The following is a 13,650-nucleotide window of genomic DNA, read 5'->3' on the forward strand; positions in this document are numbered from 1 at the left end:
ATTACAGTCGCGCGTAACGTCGAACGGCACATCTGAAAAAAAGAAAAGGCGTGCAACACGAGAACTTCCCAGGAGGTAACCCATCATTGTACTACTTTCGCCAAAGCACACTTAACTGCGGAGTTCTGATGGGATCTAGTGCATTTGTGCTGGTGTGACCGCACCTGTTTAATTTCGTGCTGAAAATACATACACTCCTTCTTCCCTCCCCCCCTCCCATCATTTGTTTCCTTGTGCGTTCACACTGCACCTCTCCTTCTCGTTCTAATATCGATTAAAATGCCCCTGATTCTTGACTCACATTTGCGTATAAACCAGCGGACCATAGTTCCAGTCGCGCGTAACGTCGAACGACCCATCTGAAAAAAAATTGTTGCGATACGAGGACTTCCCAAGAGGTCATCCATCCGAGTACTACTCTCGCCCAAGCAAACTTAGCTGCAGAGTTCTGATGGGATCCAGTGCATCAGTGCTGATATGATGCCACTTGTTTAATTTTGCGCTTCAAATACTTACACTCCTTCTCTTTTCTGCCTCCTCCCGTCATTTGTTTCCTTGTGCGTGCGCACTGCACCTCCCGTACTCGTTCTAATATAAAGTAAAATGCCACGGCGACCTGACTCACATTTGCGAATAAACCTGAGGACAAAAATTCAAGTCGCGCGTAACGTCGAAAGAATCATCTGCAAAAAAATGGGTGCAACACGAGAACTTCACAAGAAAATGGGTGAAATATAAGGACTTCGCAGGAGGTAACCCATGCTAGTACTACTCTCGCCCAAGCACCCTTACCTACGGAGTTCTGATAGAATCCGTTGCATTAGTGCTGGTATCATCGCACCTGTTTCATTTCGTGCTGAAAATACATACACTCCTTCTTCTTCCCTCCCCCTCCCATCAATTGTTTCCTTGTGCGTTCACACTGCACCGCTCCTTCTCGTTCTAATATCGATTAAAATGCCCCTGCTTCTTGACTCACATTTGCGTATAAACCAGCGGAACCTAGTTCCAGTCGCGCGTAACGTCGAACGACTCATTTGAAAAAAAATTGGTGCGACACGAGGACTTCGCAGGAGGTCACCCATCCGAGTACTACTCTCGCCCAAGCACACTTAACTGCGGAGTTCTGATGGGATCCGGTGCATTAGTGTTGGTATGATCGCACCCGTTTAATTCCGCGCTGCAAATACATAAACTCCTTCTCCTTTCTTCCCCCTCCCGTCATTTGTTTCCTTGTGCGTGCGCACTGCACCTACCGTGCTCGTTCTAATATCAAGCAAAATGCTATGGTGCCGTGATTCACATTTGCGAATAAACCTGAGGACCATAATTCAAGTCGTGCGTATCGTCGAAAGAATTATCTGCAAAAAAATGGGTGAAATATAAGGACTTCGCAGGAGGTCACCCATCCTAGTGCTACTATCGCCTAAGCACCCTTAACTTGTGGAGTTTTGATAGAATCTGTTGCATTGGTGCTGGTATGATTGCTCATGTTTCATTCTGTGCTACAAATACATACACTTTTTCTCCCTCCATCCCCCCTCCCATCATTTGTTTCCTTGTGCGTGCACTCTGCATCTCTCCTTCTCGTACTAATATCGATTAAAATGCCCCTGCTTCTTGACTCACATTTGCGTATAAACCAGTGGACCCTAGTTCCAGTAGCGCGTAACATCGAACCACCCGTCTGGAAAAAAAATTAGTGCGACACGAGGACTTCCCAGGAGGTCACCCATCCGAGTACTACTCTCGCCCAAGCACATTTAACTGCGGAGTTCTGATGGGATCCGGTGTATTATTGCTGGTATGATCGCACCTGTTTAATTTCGCGCTGCAAATACATAAACTCATTCTCCTTTCTTCCCCCTCCCGTCATTTTTTTCCTTGTGCGTGCGCACTGCACCTCTCGTTCTCGTTCAAATATCAAGTACAATGCCACGGCGCCGTGACTCACATTTGCGAATAAATCTGCGGACCATAATTAAAGTCGTGCGTAACGTTGAACGACACATCTGAAAAAAAGAAAATGGGTGCAACACGAGAACTTCCCACGGGGTAACTCATAATTGTACTACTTTCACCAAAGCACACTTAACTGCGGAGTTCTGATGGGATCCGGTGCATTCGTGCTGGTATGATCGCACCTGTTTAATTTTGCGCTGCAAATCCATAAACTCATTCCCCTTTCTTCCCCCTCCCGTCATTTTTTTCCTTGTGCGTGCGCACTGCACCTCCCGTGCTCCTTCTAATATAAAGTAAAATGCTACGGTGCCGTGACTCACATTTGCGAATAAACCTGAGGACCATAATTCAAGTCGCGCGTATCGTCGAAAGAATCATCTGCAAAAAAATGGGTGCAACACAAGGACTTCCTAAGAAAATGGGTGAAATATAAGGACTTCGCATGAGGTCACCCATCCGAGTACTTTTCTCGCCCAAGTACCCTTAACTGCGGAGTTCTGATAGAATCCGTTGCATTTGTGCTGGTATGATCCCTCATGTTTCATTCTGCACTGCAAATACATACACTCTTTCTCCTTCCAACCCCCCTCCCGTCATTTGTTTCCTTGTGCGTGCACTCTGCATCTCTCTTTCTCTTTCTAATATCAAGTAATATGCCCCGGCACCGTGACTCACCTTTGCAAATGAACTAGCGGTTTATAATTCCATTCGCGCGTAACGTCGAACAACCCATCCGAAAAAAAAATAGGTGCAACATGAGGGCTTCCCAGGTGGTGACCCATCCGAGTTCTACTCTCGCCCAACACTTAATTGCGAGGTTCTGATGGGATCCGGAGCTTTAGTGCTGGTATGATCGCACCTGTTTAATTTCGTGCTGCAAATACATACAGTCCTTCTCATTTTTTCCCCTCCCGTCATTTGTTTCCTTGTGCGTTCACACTTCACCTCTCATTCTCGTTCTAATATCGATTAAAATGCCCCTACTTCTTGACTCATATTTGCGTATAAACCAGCGGACCCTAGTTCCAACGCGCGTAACGTCGAACGACCTGTCTGAAAAAAAATTGGTGCGACACGAGGACTTCCCAGGAGGTCACCCATCCGAGTACTAATGTCGCCCAAGCACACTTCACTGCGGAGTTCTGATGGGATCCGGTGCATTAGTGCTGGTATTATCGCACCTGCTTAATTTTGCGCTGCAAATACATAAATTCATTCCCCTTTCTTCCCCCTCCCGTCATTTGTTTCCTTGTGCGTGCGCACTGCACCTCCTGTTCTCGTTCTAATATCAAATAAATAGCTACAGCGCCGTGACTCACATTTGCGAATAAACTTGAGGACCATAATTCAAGTCGCGCGTAACGTCGAAAGAATCATCTGCAAAAAAATGAGTACAACACGAGGACTTCACAAGAAGATGGGTGAAATATAAGGACTTCGCAGGAGATAACCCATGCTAGTACTACTCTCGCCCAAGCACCCTTACATACGTAGTTCTGATAGAATCCGTTGCATTAGTGCTGGTATGATCGCACTAGTTTAATTTCGCGCTGCAAATACATAAACTCCATCTCCTTTCTTTCCCCTCCCGTCATTTGTTTCCTTGTGCGTGCGCACTGCACCTCTCGTTCTCGTTCAAATATCAAGTAAAATGGCACGGCACCGTGACTCACATTTGCGAATAAATCTGCGGACCATAATTAAAGTCGCGCATAACGTCGACCGGCACATCTGAAAAAAAAAAATGGGTGCAACACGAGAACTTCCCAGGAGGTAACCCATCATTGTACTACTTTCGCCAAAGCACCCTTAACTGCTGAGTTCTGATGGGATCAGTACATTAGTGCTGGTATGATGCCACTTGTTTAATTTTGCGCTTCAAATACATACACTCCTTCTCTTTTCCTCCTCCTCCCGTTATTTGTTTCCTTGTGCGTGCGCACTGCACCTCCCGTACTCGTTCTAATATAAAGTAAAATGCCACGGCGCCGTGACTCACATTTGCGAATAAACCTGCGGACCATAAATCAAGTCGCGCGTAACGTCAAAAGAATCATCTGCAAAAAGATGGGTGCAACACGAGGACCTCCCAAGAAAATGGGTGAAATATATGGAATTCGCAGGAGGTCACCCATCCGAGTACTTTTCTCGCCCAAGCACCCTTAACTGCGGAGTTCTGGTAGAATCCGTTGCATTAATGCTGGCATGATCCCTCATGTATCATTCTGCACTGCAAATACATACACTCTTTCTCCTCCCATCCCCTAACCCGTCATTTGATTCCCTGTGCATGGACTCTGCACCTCTCTTTCTCGTTATAATATCAAGTAATATGCCCCGGCACCGTGACTCACCTTTGCAAATGAACCAGCGATTTATAATTCCAATCGCGCGTAACGTCGAACAACCCATCAGAGAAAAAAAAGGTGCAACACGAGGGCTTGCCAAGTGGTCACCCATCCGAGTACTACTCTCGCCCAAGAACACCTAACTGCGGAGTTCTGATGGGATCCGAGGCTTTAGTGCTGGTATGATCGCACCTGTTTAATTCCGCGCTGCAAATACATACACTCCTTCTCCTTTCTTCCCCCTCCGTCATTTGTTTCCTTGTGCGTTCACACTTCATCTCTACTTCTCGTTCTAATATCGATTAAAATGCCCCTGCTTCTTGACTCACATTTGCGTATAAACCAGCGGACCCTAGTTCCAGACTCGCGTAACGTCGAACGATCCGTCTGAAAAAAAATTAGTGCGACACGAGGACTTTCCAGGAGGTCACCCATCCGAGTACTACTCTCGCCCAAGCACACTTAACTGCAGAGTTCTGATGGGATCCGGCGCATTAGTGCTGGTATGATCGCACCCGTTTAATTCCGCGCTGCAAATACATAAACTCCTTCTCCTTTCTTTCCCCTCCCGTCATTTGTTTCCTTGTGGGTGCGCACTGCACCGCCCGTGCTCGTTCTAATATCAACTAAAATGCTACGGTGTTGTGACTCACATTTGCGAATAAACCTGAGGACCATAATTCAAGTCGCGCGTATCGTCGAAAGAATCATCTGCAAAAAAATGGGTGCAACACGAGGACTTCCTAAGAAAATGGGTGAAATATAAGGACTTCGCAGGAGGTCACCCATCCTAGTGCTACTCTCGTCCAAGCACCCTTAACTTGCGGAGTTCTGAAAGAATCCGTTGCATTGGTGCTGGTATGATTGCTCATGTTTCATTCTGCGCTGCAAATACATACACTTTTTCTCCCTCCATCCCCCCTCCCGTCACTTGTTTCCTTGTGTGTGCACTCTGCACCTCCCGTACTCGTTCTAATATCAAGTAAAATGCCACGACGCCGTGACTCACATTTGCGAATAAACCTGCGGACCATAAATCAAGTCGCGCGTAACGTCAAAAGAGTTCTGATGAACCATCCGAGTACTAATCTCGCCCAAGCACGCTTAACTGCAGAGTTCTGATGGGATCCAGTGCATTAGTGCTGGTATGATGCCACTTGTTTAATTTTGCGCTTCAAATACATACACTCCTTCCCTTTTCTTCCTCCTCCCGTAATTTGTTTACTTGTGAGTGCGCACTGCACCTCCCGTACTCGTTCTAATATCAAGTAAAATGCCACGACGCCGTGACTCACATCTGCGAATAAACATGCGGACCATAAATCAAGTCGCGCATAACGTCAAAAGAATCATCTGCAAAAAGATGGGTGCAACACGAGGACCCCAAGAAAATGGGTGAAATATAAGGAATTCGCAGGAAGTCACCCATCCGAGTACTTTTCTCGCCCAAGTACCCTTAACTGCGGAGTTCTGATAGAATCCGTTGCATTAGTGCTAGTATGATCCCTCATGTTTCATTCTGCAGTGCAAATACATACACTCTTTCTCCTCCTATCCCCCCTCCCGTTATTTGTTTCCTTGTGCGTGCACTCTACATCTCTCTTTCTCGTTCTAATATCAAGTAATATGCCCCGGCACCGTGACTCACCTTTGCAAATGAACCAGCGGTTTATAATTCCATTCGCGCGTAACATCGAACAACCCATCCGAGAAAAAAAAGGTGCAACACGAGGGCTTCCCAAGTGGTCACCCATCCGATTACTACTCTCGCCCAAGCACACCTAACTGCGGAGTTCTGATGGGATCCGGGGCTTTAGTGCTGGTATGATCGCACCTGTTTAATTTTGCGCTGCAAATACATACACTCCTCCTTTCTTCCCCCTCCGTCATTTGTTTCCTTGTGCGTTTACACTCCATCTCTCCTTCTCGTTCTAATCTCGATTAAAATGCCCCTACTTCTTGACTCACATTTGCGTATAAACCAGCGGACCCTAGTTCTAGACGCGCGTAACGTCGAACGACCCGTCTGAAAAAAAATTGGTGCGACACGAGGACTTCCTAGGAGGTCACCAATCCGAGTACTACTCTCGCCCAAGCACACTTAACTGCGGAGTTCTGATGGGATCCGGCGCATTAGTGCTGGTATGATCGCACCCGTTTAATTCCGCGCTGCAAATACATAAACACCTTCTCCTTTCTTTCCCCTCCCGTCATTTGTTTCCTTGTGCGTGCGCACTGCACCTCCCGTGCTCGTTCTAATATCAAGTAAAATGCTAAGGTGCCATGACTCACATTTGTGAATAAACCTGAGGACCATAATTCAAGTCGCGCGTATCGTCGAAAGAATCATCTGCAAAAAAATGGGTGCAACACGAGGACTTCCTAAGAAAATGGGTCTCGCCCAAGCACACTTGACTGCGGAGTTCTGATGGGATCCGGTGCATTAGTGTTGGTATGATCGCACCTGTTTAATTTCGCGCTGTAAATACATAAACTCCTTCACCTTTCTTCCCCCTCCCGTCATTTGTTTCCTTGTGCGTGCACTCTGCATCTCTCTTTCTCGTTCTAATAGAAAGTAATATGCCCCGGCACCGTGACTCACCTTTGCAAATGAACCAGCAGTTTATAATTCCATTCGCGTGTAACGTCGAACAACCCATCCGAAAAAAAATAGGTGCAACACGAGGGCTTCCCAGGTGGTCACCCATCCGGGGCTTTAGTGCTGCTATGATCGCACCTCTTTAATTTCGCGTTGCAAATACATACACTCCTCCTTTCTTCCCCCTCCAGTCATTTTTTTCCTTGTGCGTTCACACTACACCTCTCATTCTCGTTCTAATATCGATTAAAATGCCCCTGATTCTTGACTCACATTTGCGTATAAACCAGCGGACTATAGTTCCAGTCGCGCGTAACGTCGAACGACCCATTTGAAAAAAAATTATTGCGATACTAGGACTTCACAAGAGGTCATCCATCCGAGTACTACTCTCGCCCAAGCACGCTTAACTGCAGAGTTCTGATGGGATCATGTGCATTAGTGTTGGTATGATGCCACTAGTTTAATTTTGCGCTTCAAATACATACACTCCTTCTCTTTTCCTCCTCCTCCCGTCATTTGTTTCCTTGTGCGTGCGCACTGCACCTCCCGTACTCGTTCTAATATCAAGTAAAATGCCACGGCGCCGTGACTCACATTTGCGAATAAACCTGCGGACCATAAATCAAGTCACGCGTAACGTCGAAAGAATCATCTGCAAAAAGATGGGTGCAACACGAGGACCTCCCAAGAAAATAGGTTAAATATAAGGACTTCGCATGAGGTCACCCATCCGAGTACTTTTCTCGCCCAAGCACCCTTAACTGCGGAGTTCTGATAGAATCCGTTGCATTAGTGCTGGTATGATCCCTCATGTTTCATTCTGCACTGCAAATACATACACTCTTTCTCCTCCCATCCACCCTCCCGTCATTTGTTTCCTTGTGCGTGCACTCTGCATCTCTCTTTCTCGTTCTAATATCAAGTAATATGCTCCGGCACCGTGACTCACCTTTGCAAGTGAACCAGCGGTTTATAATTCCATTCGCGCGTAACGTCGAACAACCCATCCGAAAAAAAATTGGTGCAACACGAGAGCTTCCCAGGTGGTCACCCATCCGAGTACTACTCTCGCCCAAGCACACTTAACTGCGGAGTTCTGATGGGATCCGGGGCTTTAGTGCTGCTATGATCGCACCTCTTTAATTTCGCGCTGCAAATACATACACTCCTCCTTTCTTCCCCCTCCCGTCATTTGTTTCCTTGTGCGTTCACACTTCACCTCTCATTCTCGTTCTAATATCGATTAAAATGTTCCTGCTTCTTGACTCACATTTGCGTATAAACCAGCGGACCCTAACTCCAGACGCGCGAAACATCGAACGACCAGTCTGAAAAAAAATTTGTGCGACACGAGGACTTCCCAGGAGGTCAACCATCCGAGTACTAATCTCGCCCAAGCACACTTAACTGCGGAGTTCTGATGGGATCCGGGGCTTTAGTGCTGGTATGATCGCACCTGTTTAGTTTCGCACTGCAAATACATACACTCCTTCTCTTTTCTTCCCCCTCCCATCATTTGTTTCCTTGTGCGTGCGCGCTACCCCTCCTGTTCTCGTTCTAATATCAAGTAAAATGCTACAGCGTCGTGACTCACATTTGCGAATAAACCTGAGAACCATAATTCAAGTCGCGCGTAACGTCGAAAGAATCATCTACAAAAAAATTGGTACAACACGAAGACTTCGCAAGAAAATGGGTGAAATATAAGGACTTCACAGGAGGTAACCCATGCTAGTACTACTCTCGCCCAAGCACCCTTACCTACGGAGTTCTGATAGAATCCGTCGCATTAGTGCTGGTATGATAGCACCTGTTTCATTCTGCGCTACAAATACATACACTTTTTCTCCTTCCCTCCCCCTCCCATCAATTGTTTCCTTGTGCGTTCACACTGCACCTCTCCTTCTCGTTCTAATATCGATTAAAATGCCCCTGATTCTTGACTCACATTTGCGTATAAACCAGCGGACCATAGTTCCAGTCGCGCGTAACGTCGAACGACCCATCTAAAAAAAATTGTTGCGATACGAGGACTTCCCAAGAGGTCACCCATCCTAGTTCTGATGGGATCCAGTGCATCAGTGCTGGTATGATGCCACTTGTTTAATTTTGCGCTCCAAATACATACACTCCTTCTCCTTTCTTCCCCCTCCCGTCATTTGTTTCCTTGTGCGTTCACACTTCACCTCTCATTCTCGTTCTAATATCGATTAAAATACCCCTGCTTCTTGACTCACTTTTGCGTATAGACCAGCGGACCCTAGCTCCAGACGCGCGTAACGTCAACAACCCATCTGAAAAGAAATTTGTGCGACACAAGGACTTCCCAGGAGGTCGCCCATCCGAGTACTAATCTCGCCCAAGCACACTTCACTACGGAGTTCTGATGGGATCCGGTGCATTAGTGCTGGTATGATCCCACCTGTTTAATTTCGCGCTGCAAATACATAAACTCATTCCCCTTTCTTCCCACTCGCGTCATTTGTTTCCTTGTGCGTGCGCACTGCACCTCCCGTTCTCGTCCTAATATCAAGTAAAATGCTACAGCACCGTGACTCATATTTGCGAATAAACCTGAGGACCATAATTCAAGTCGCGCGTAACGTCGAAAGAATCATCTGCAAAAAAATGGGTGCAACACGAGGACTTCACAAGAAAATGGGTGAAATATAAGGACTTCGCATGAGGTCACCCATCCGAGTACTTTTCTCGCCCAAGCACCCTTAACTGCGGAGTTCTGATAGAATCCGTTGCATTTGTGCTGGTATGATCTCTCATGTTTCATTCTGCGCTTCAAGTCGCGCGTAACGTCCAACGGCACATCTGAAAAAAAGAAAATGGGTGCAACACGAGAACTTCCCAGGAGGTAACCCATCATTGTACTACTTTCGCCAAAACACACTTAACTGCGGAGTTCTGATGGGATCCGGTGCATTTGTGCTGGTGTGACCGCACCTGTTTAATTTCGTGCTGAAAATACAAACACTCCTTCTTCCCTCCCCCCCACCCATCATTTGTTCCCTTGTGCGTTCACACTGCACCTCTCCTTCTCGTTCTAATATCGATTAAAATGCCCCTGATTCTTGACTCAAATTTGCGTATAAACCAGCGGACCATAGTTCCAGTTGCGCGTAACGTCGAACGACCCATCTAAAAAAAATTATTGCGATACGAGGACTTCCCAAGAGGTCACCCATCCGAGTACTACTCTCGCCTAAGCACACTTAGCTGCAGAGTTCTGATGGGATCCAGTGCATCAGTGCTGATATGATGCCACTTGTTTAATTTTGCGCTTCAAATACTTACACTCCTTCTCTTTTCTGCCTCCTCCCGTCATTTGTTTCCTTGTGCGTGCGCACTGCACCTCCCGTACTCGTTCTAATATAAAGTAAAATGCCACGGTGCCGTGACTCACATTTGCGAATAAACCTGCGGACCATAAATCAAGTCGCGCGTAACGTCGAAAGAATCATCTGCAAAAAGATAGGTGCAACACGAGGACCTCCAAAGAAAATGGGTGCAACACGAGAACTTCTCAAGTGGTCACCCATCCGAGTACTACTCTCGCCCAAACACACTTAACTGCGGAGTTATGATGGGATCGGTTGCATTAGTGCTGGTATGATCGCACCTGTTTCATTCTGCACTGCAAATACATAAACTCCTTCTCCTCCCTTCCCCCCTCACGTCATTTGTTTCCTTGTGCGTGAACTCTGCATCTCTCTTTCTCGTTCTAATATCAAGTAATATGCCCCGGCACCGTGACTCACCTTTGCAAATGAACCAGCGTTTTATAATTCCATTCGCGCGTAACGTCGAACAACCCATCCGAAAAAAAATAGGAGCAACACGAGAGCTTCCCAGGTGGTCACACATCCGAGTACTACTCTCGCCCAAGCACACTTAACTGCGGAGTTCTGATGGGATCCGGAGCTTTAGTGCTGGTAGGATCGCACCTGTTTAATTTCGCGCTGCAAATACATACACTCCTTCTCTTTTCTTCCCCCTCCCGTCATTTGTTTCCTTGTGCGTGCGCACTGCACCTCTCGTTCTCGTTCAAATATCAAGTAAAATGCCACGGCGTCGTGACTCACATTTGCGAATGAATCTGCGGACCATAATTAAAGTCGCGCGTAACGTCGAACGACCCGTCTGAAAAAAAAATTAGTGCGACACGAGGACTTCCCAGGAGGTCTCCAATCCGAGTACTACTCTCGCCCAAGCACACTTAACTGCGGAGTTCTGATGGGATCCGGTGCAATAGTGCTGGTATGATCGCACCTGTTTAATTTTGCGCTTCAAATACATAAACTCCTTATCCTTTCTTCCCCTTCCCGTCATTTGTTTCCTTGTGCGTGCGCACTGCACCTCTCGCTCACGTTCAAATATAAAGTAAAATGCCACGGCGCCGTGACTCACATTTGCGAATAAATCTGTGGACCATAATTAAAGTCGCGCGTAACGTCGAACGGCACATCTGAAAAAAAGAAAATGGGTGCAACACGAGAACTTCCCAAGAGGTAACCCATCATTGTACTACTTTCGCCAAACCACACTTAACTGCGGAGTTCTGATGGGATCCGGTGCATTCGTGCTGGTGTGACCGCACCTGTTTAATTTCGTGCTGAAAATACATACACTCCTTCTTCCCTCGCTTCCTCCCATCATTTGTTTCCTTGTGCGTTCACACTGCACCTCTCCTTCTCGTTCTAATATCGATTAAAATGCCCCTGATTCTTGACTCACATTTGCGTATAAACTAGCGGACCATAGTTCCAGTCGCGCGTAACGTCGAACGACCCGTCTGAAAAAAAATTGGTGCGACACGAGGACTTCCCATGAGGTCACCCATCCGAGTACTACTCTCGCCCAAGCACGCTTTACTGCAGAGTTCTGATGGGATCCAGTGCATTAGTGTTGGTATGATGCCACTTGTTTAATTTTGCGCTTTAAATACATACACTCCTTCCCTTTTCTTCATCCTCCCGTCATTTGTTTCCTTGTGCGTGCGCACTGCACCTCCCGTACTCATTCTAATATCAAGTAAAATGCCACGGCGCCGTGACTCACATTTGCAACTAAACCTGCAGACCATAAATCAAGTCGCGCGTAACGTCCAAAGAATCATCTGCAAAAAGATGGGTGCAACACGAGTACCTCCCAAGAAAATGGGTGAAATATAAGGACTTCGCAGGAGGTCACCCATCCGAGTACTTTTCTCGCCCAAGCACCCTTAACTGCGGAGTTCTGATAGAATTCGTTGCATTAGTGCTGGTATGATCCCTCATGTTTCATTCTGCACTGCAAATACATACACTCTTTCTCCTCCCATCCCCCCTCCCGTCATTTGTTTCCTTGTGCGTGCACTCTGCATCTCTTTTTCTCGTTCTAATATCAAGTAATATGCCCCGGCACCGTGACTCACCTTTGTAAATGAACCAGCGGTTTATAATTCCATTCGCGCGTAACGTCGAACAACCCATCCGAGAAAAAAAAGGTGCAACACGAGGGCTTCCCAAGTGGTCACCCATCCGAGTACAACTCTCGCCCAAGCACACCTAACTGCGGAGTTCTGATGGGATCCGGGGCTTTAGTGCCGGTATGATCGCACCTGTTTAAGTTCGCGCTGCAAATACATACACTCATTCTCCTTTCTTCCCCCTCCGTCATTTGTTTCCTTGTGCGTTCACACTTCATCTCTCCTTCTCGTTCTAATATAGATTAAAATGCTCCTGCTTCTTGAGTCACATTTGGGTATAAACCAGCGGACCCTAGTTCCAGACGCGCGTAGCGTCGAACGACCCGTCTGAAAAAAAATTGGTGCGACACGAGGACTTCCCAGGAGGTCACCCATCCGAGTACTAATCTCGCCCAAGCACACTTAAGTGCGGAGTTCTGATGGGATCCGGTGCATTAGTGCTGGTATGATCGCAGCTATTTAATTTCGCGCTACAAATTCATAAACTCATTCCCCTTTCTTCCCCTCCCCATCATTTGTTTCCTTGTGCGTGCGCACTGCACCTCTCGTTCTCGTTCTAATATCAAGTAAAATGCTACAGCGCCGTGACTCACATTTGCGAATAAACCTGAGGACCATAAAACAAGTCGCGCGTAACGTCGAAAGAATCATCTGCAAAAAAATTGGTGTAACACGAGGACTTCACAAGAAAATGGGTGAAATATAAGGACTTCGCAGGAGGTAACCCATGCTAGTACTACTCTCGCCTACGCACCCTTACCTACGGAGTTCTGATAGAATCCGTTGCATTAGTGCTGGTATGATCGCACCTGTTTCATTTCGCGCTGCAAATACATACACTCCTTCTCATTTCTTCCCCCACCCGTCATTTGTTTCCTTGTGCCTGCGCACTGCACCTCTCGTTCTCGTTCAAATATTAGGTAAAATGCCACGGCACCGTGACTCACATTTGTGAATAAATCTGCGGACTATAATTAAAGTCGCGCGTAACGTCGAACGGCACATCTAAAAAAAAAATGGGTGCAACACGAGAACTTCCCAGGAGGTAACCCATCATTGTACTACTTTCGCCAAAGCACACATAACTGCGTAGTTCTGATGGGATCCGGTGCATTTGTGCTGGTGTGACCGCACATGTTTAATTTCGTGCTGAAAATACATACACTCGTTCTTCCCTCCCCACCTCCCATCATTTGTTTCCTTGTGCGTTCACACTGCACCTCTCCTTCTCTTTATAATATCGATTAAAATGCCCCTGA

General features: G+C 46.7%; 3 non-coding genes and 20 pseudogenes across 3 annotated transcripts; all 23 read right to left on the reverse strand.

Moving 5' to 3' along the window:
- Positions 1-47: 47 nt before the first annotated feature.
- Positions 48-166, reverse strand: LOC148262009 (5S ribosomal RNA; annotated as a pseudogene).
- Positions 167-370: 204 nt separating this feature from the next.
- LOC148262010 (5S ribosomal RNA) lies at positions 371-488 on the reverse strand (annotated as a pseudogene).
- A 560-nt stretch (positions 489-1,048) lies between these two features.
- On the reverse strand, positions 1,049-1,167 carry LOC148262011 (5S ribosomal RNA). Its single transcript, XR_015820295.1, has one exon. It is a non-coding gene; the product is annotated as a 5S ribosomal RNA (ribosomal RNA).
- Positions 1,168-1,699: 532 nt separating this feature from the next.
- LOC148262012 (5S ribosomal RNA) lies at positions 1,700-1,818 on the reverse strand. The gene has a single exon (XR_015819978.1). It is a non-coding gene; the product is annotated as a 5S ribosomal RNA (ribosomal RNA).
- Positions 1,819-2,027: 209 nt separating this feature from the next.
- LOC148262013 (5S ribosomal RNA) lies at positions 2,028-2,146 on the reverse strand (annotated as a pseudogene).
- Positions 2,147-3,026: 880 nt separating this feature from the next.
- LOC148262014 (5S ribosomal RNA) lies at positions 3,027-3,145 on the reverse strand (annotated as a pseudogene).
- A 1,240-nt stretch (positions 3,146-4,385) lies between these two features.
- Positions 4,386-4,504, reverse strand: LOC148262015 (5S ribosomal RNA; annotated as a pseudogene).
- A 204-nt stretch (positions 4,505-4,708) lies between these two features.
- LOC148262016 (5S ribosomal RNA) lies at positions 4,709-4,827 on the reverse strand (annotated as a pseudogene).
- A 1,200-nt stretch (positions 4,828-6,027) lies between these two features.
- On the reverse strand, positions 6,028-6,146 carry LOC148262017 (5S ribosomal RNA; annotated as a pseudogene).
- Positions 6,147-6,347: 201 nt separating this feature from the next.
- On the reverse strand, positions 6,348-6,466 carry LOC148262018 (5S ribosomal RNA; annotated as a pseudogene).
- A 1,464-nt stretch (positions 6,467-7,930) lies between these two features.
- Positions 7,931-8,049, reverse strand: LOC148262019 (5S ribosomal RNA). Its single transcript, XR_015820459.1, has one exon. It is a non-coding gene; the product is annotated as a 5S ribosomal RNA (ribosomal RNA).
- A 202-nt stretch (positions 8,050-8,251) lies between these two features.
- Positions 8,252-8,370, reverse strand: LOC148262020 (5S ribosomal RNA; annotated as a pseudogene).
- Positions 8,371-9,217: 847 nt separating this feature from the next.
- Positions 9,218-9,336, reverse strand: LOC148262021 (5S ribosomal RNA; annotated as a pseudogene).
- Positions 9,337-9,750: 414 nt separating this feature from the next.
- Positions 9,751-9,869, reverse strand: LOC148262022 (5S ribosomal RNA; annotated as a pseudogene).
- Positions 9,870-10,072: 203 nt separating this feature from the next.
- LOC148262023 (5S ribosomal RNA) lies at positions 10,073-10,190 on the reverse strand (annotated as a pseudogene).
- Positions 10,191-10,426: 236 nt separating this feature from the next.
- LOC148262024 (5S ribosomal RNA) lies at positions 10,427-10,545 on the reverse strand (annotated as a pseudogene).
- A 206-nt stretch (positions 10,546-10,751) lies between these two features.
- Positions 10,752-10,870, reverse strand: LOC148262025 (5S ribosomal RNA; annotated as a pseudogene).
- A 206-nt stretch (positions 10,871-11,076) lies between these two features.
- On the reverse strand, positions 11,077-11,195 carry LOC148262026 (5S ribosomal RNA; annotated as a pseudogene).
- A 209-nt stretch (positions 11,196-11,404) lies between these two features.
- Positions 11,405-11,523, reverse strand: LOC148262027 (5S ribosomal RNA; annotated as a pseudogene).
- A 204-nt stretch (positions 11,524-11,727) lies between these two features.
- LOC148262028 (5S ribosomal RNA) lies at positions 11,728-11,846 on the reverse strand (annotated as a pseudogene).
- A 560-nt stretch (positions 11,847-12,406) lies between these two features.
- On the reverse strand, positions 12,407-12,525 carry LOC148262029 (5S ribosomal RNA; annotated as a pseudogene).
- A 204-nt stretch (positions 12,526-12,729) lies between these two features.
- LOC148262030 (5S ribosomal RNA) lies at positions 12,730-12,848 on the reverse strand (annotated as a pseudogene).
- Positions 12,849-13,408: 560 nt separating this feature from the next.
- LOC148262031 (5S ribosomal RNA) lies at positions 13,409-13,527 on the reverse strand (annotated as a pseudogene).
- Between the last annotated feature and the right edge of the window lie 123 nt (positions 13,528-13,650).

This window comes from Carica papaya, chromosome 5 (genome assembly GCF_054855325.1).
Source record: "Carica papaya isolate Zhongbai chromosome 5, ASM5485532v1, whole genome shotgun sequence".
In the NCBI taxonomy this organism is placed as follows: Eukaryota; Viridiplantae; Streptophyta; class Magnoliopsida; order Brassicales; family Caricaceae; genus Carica; species Carica papaya.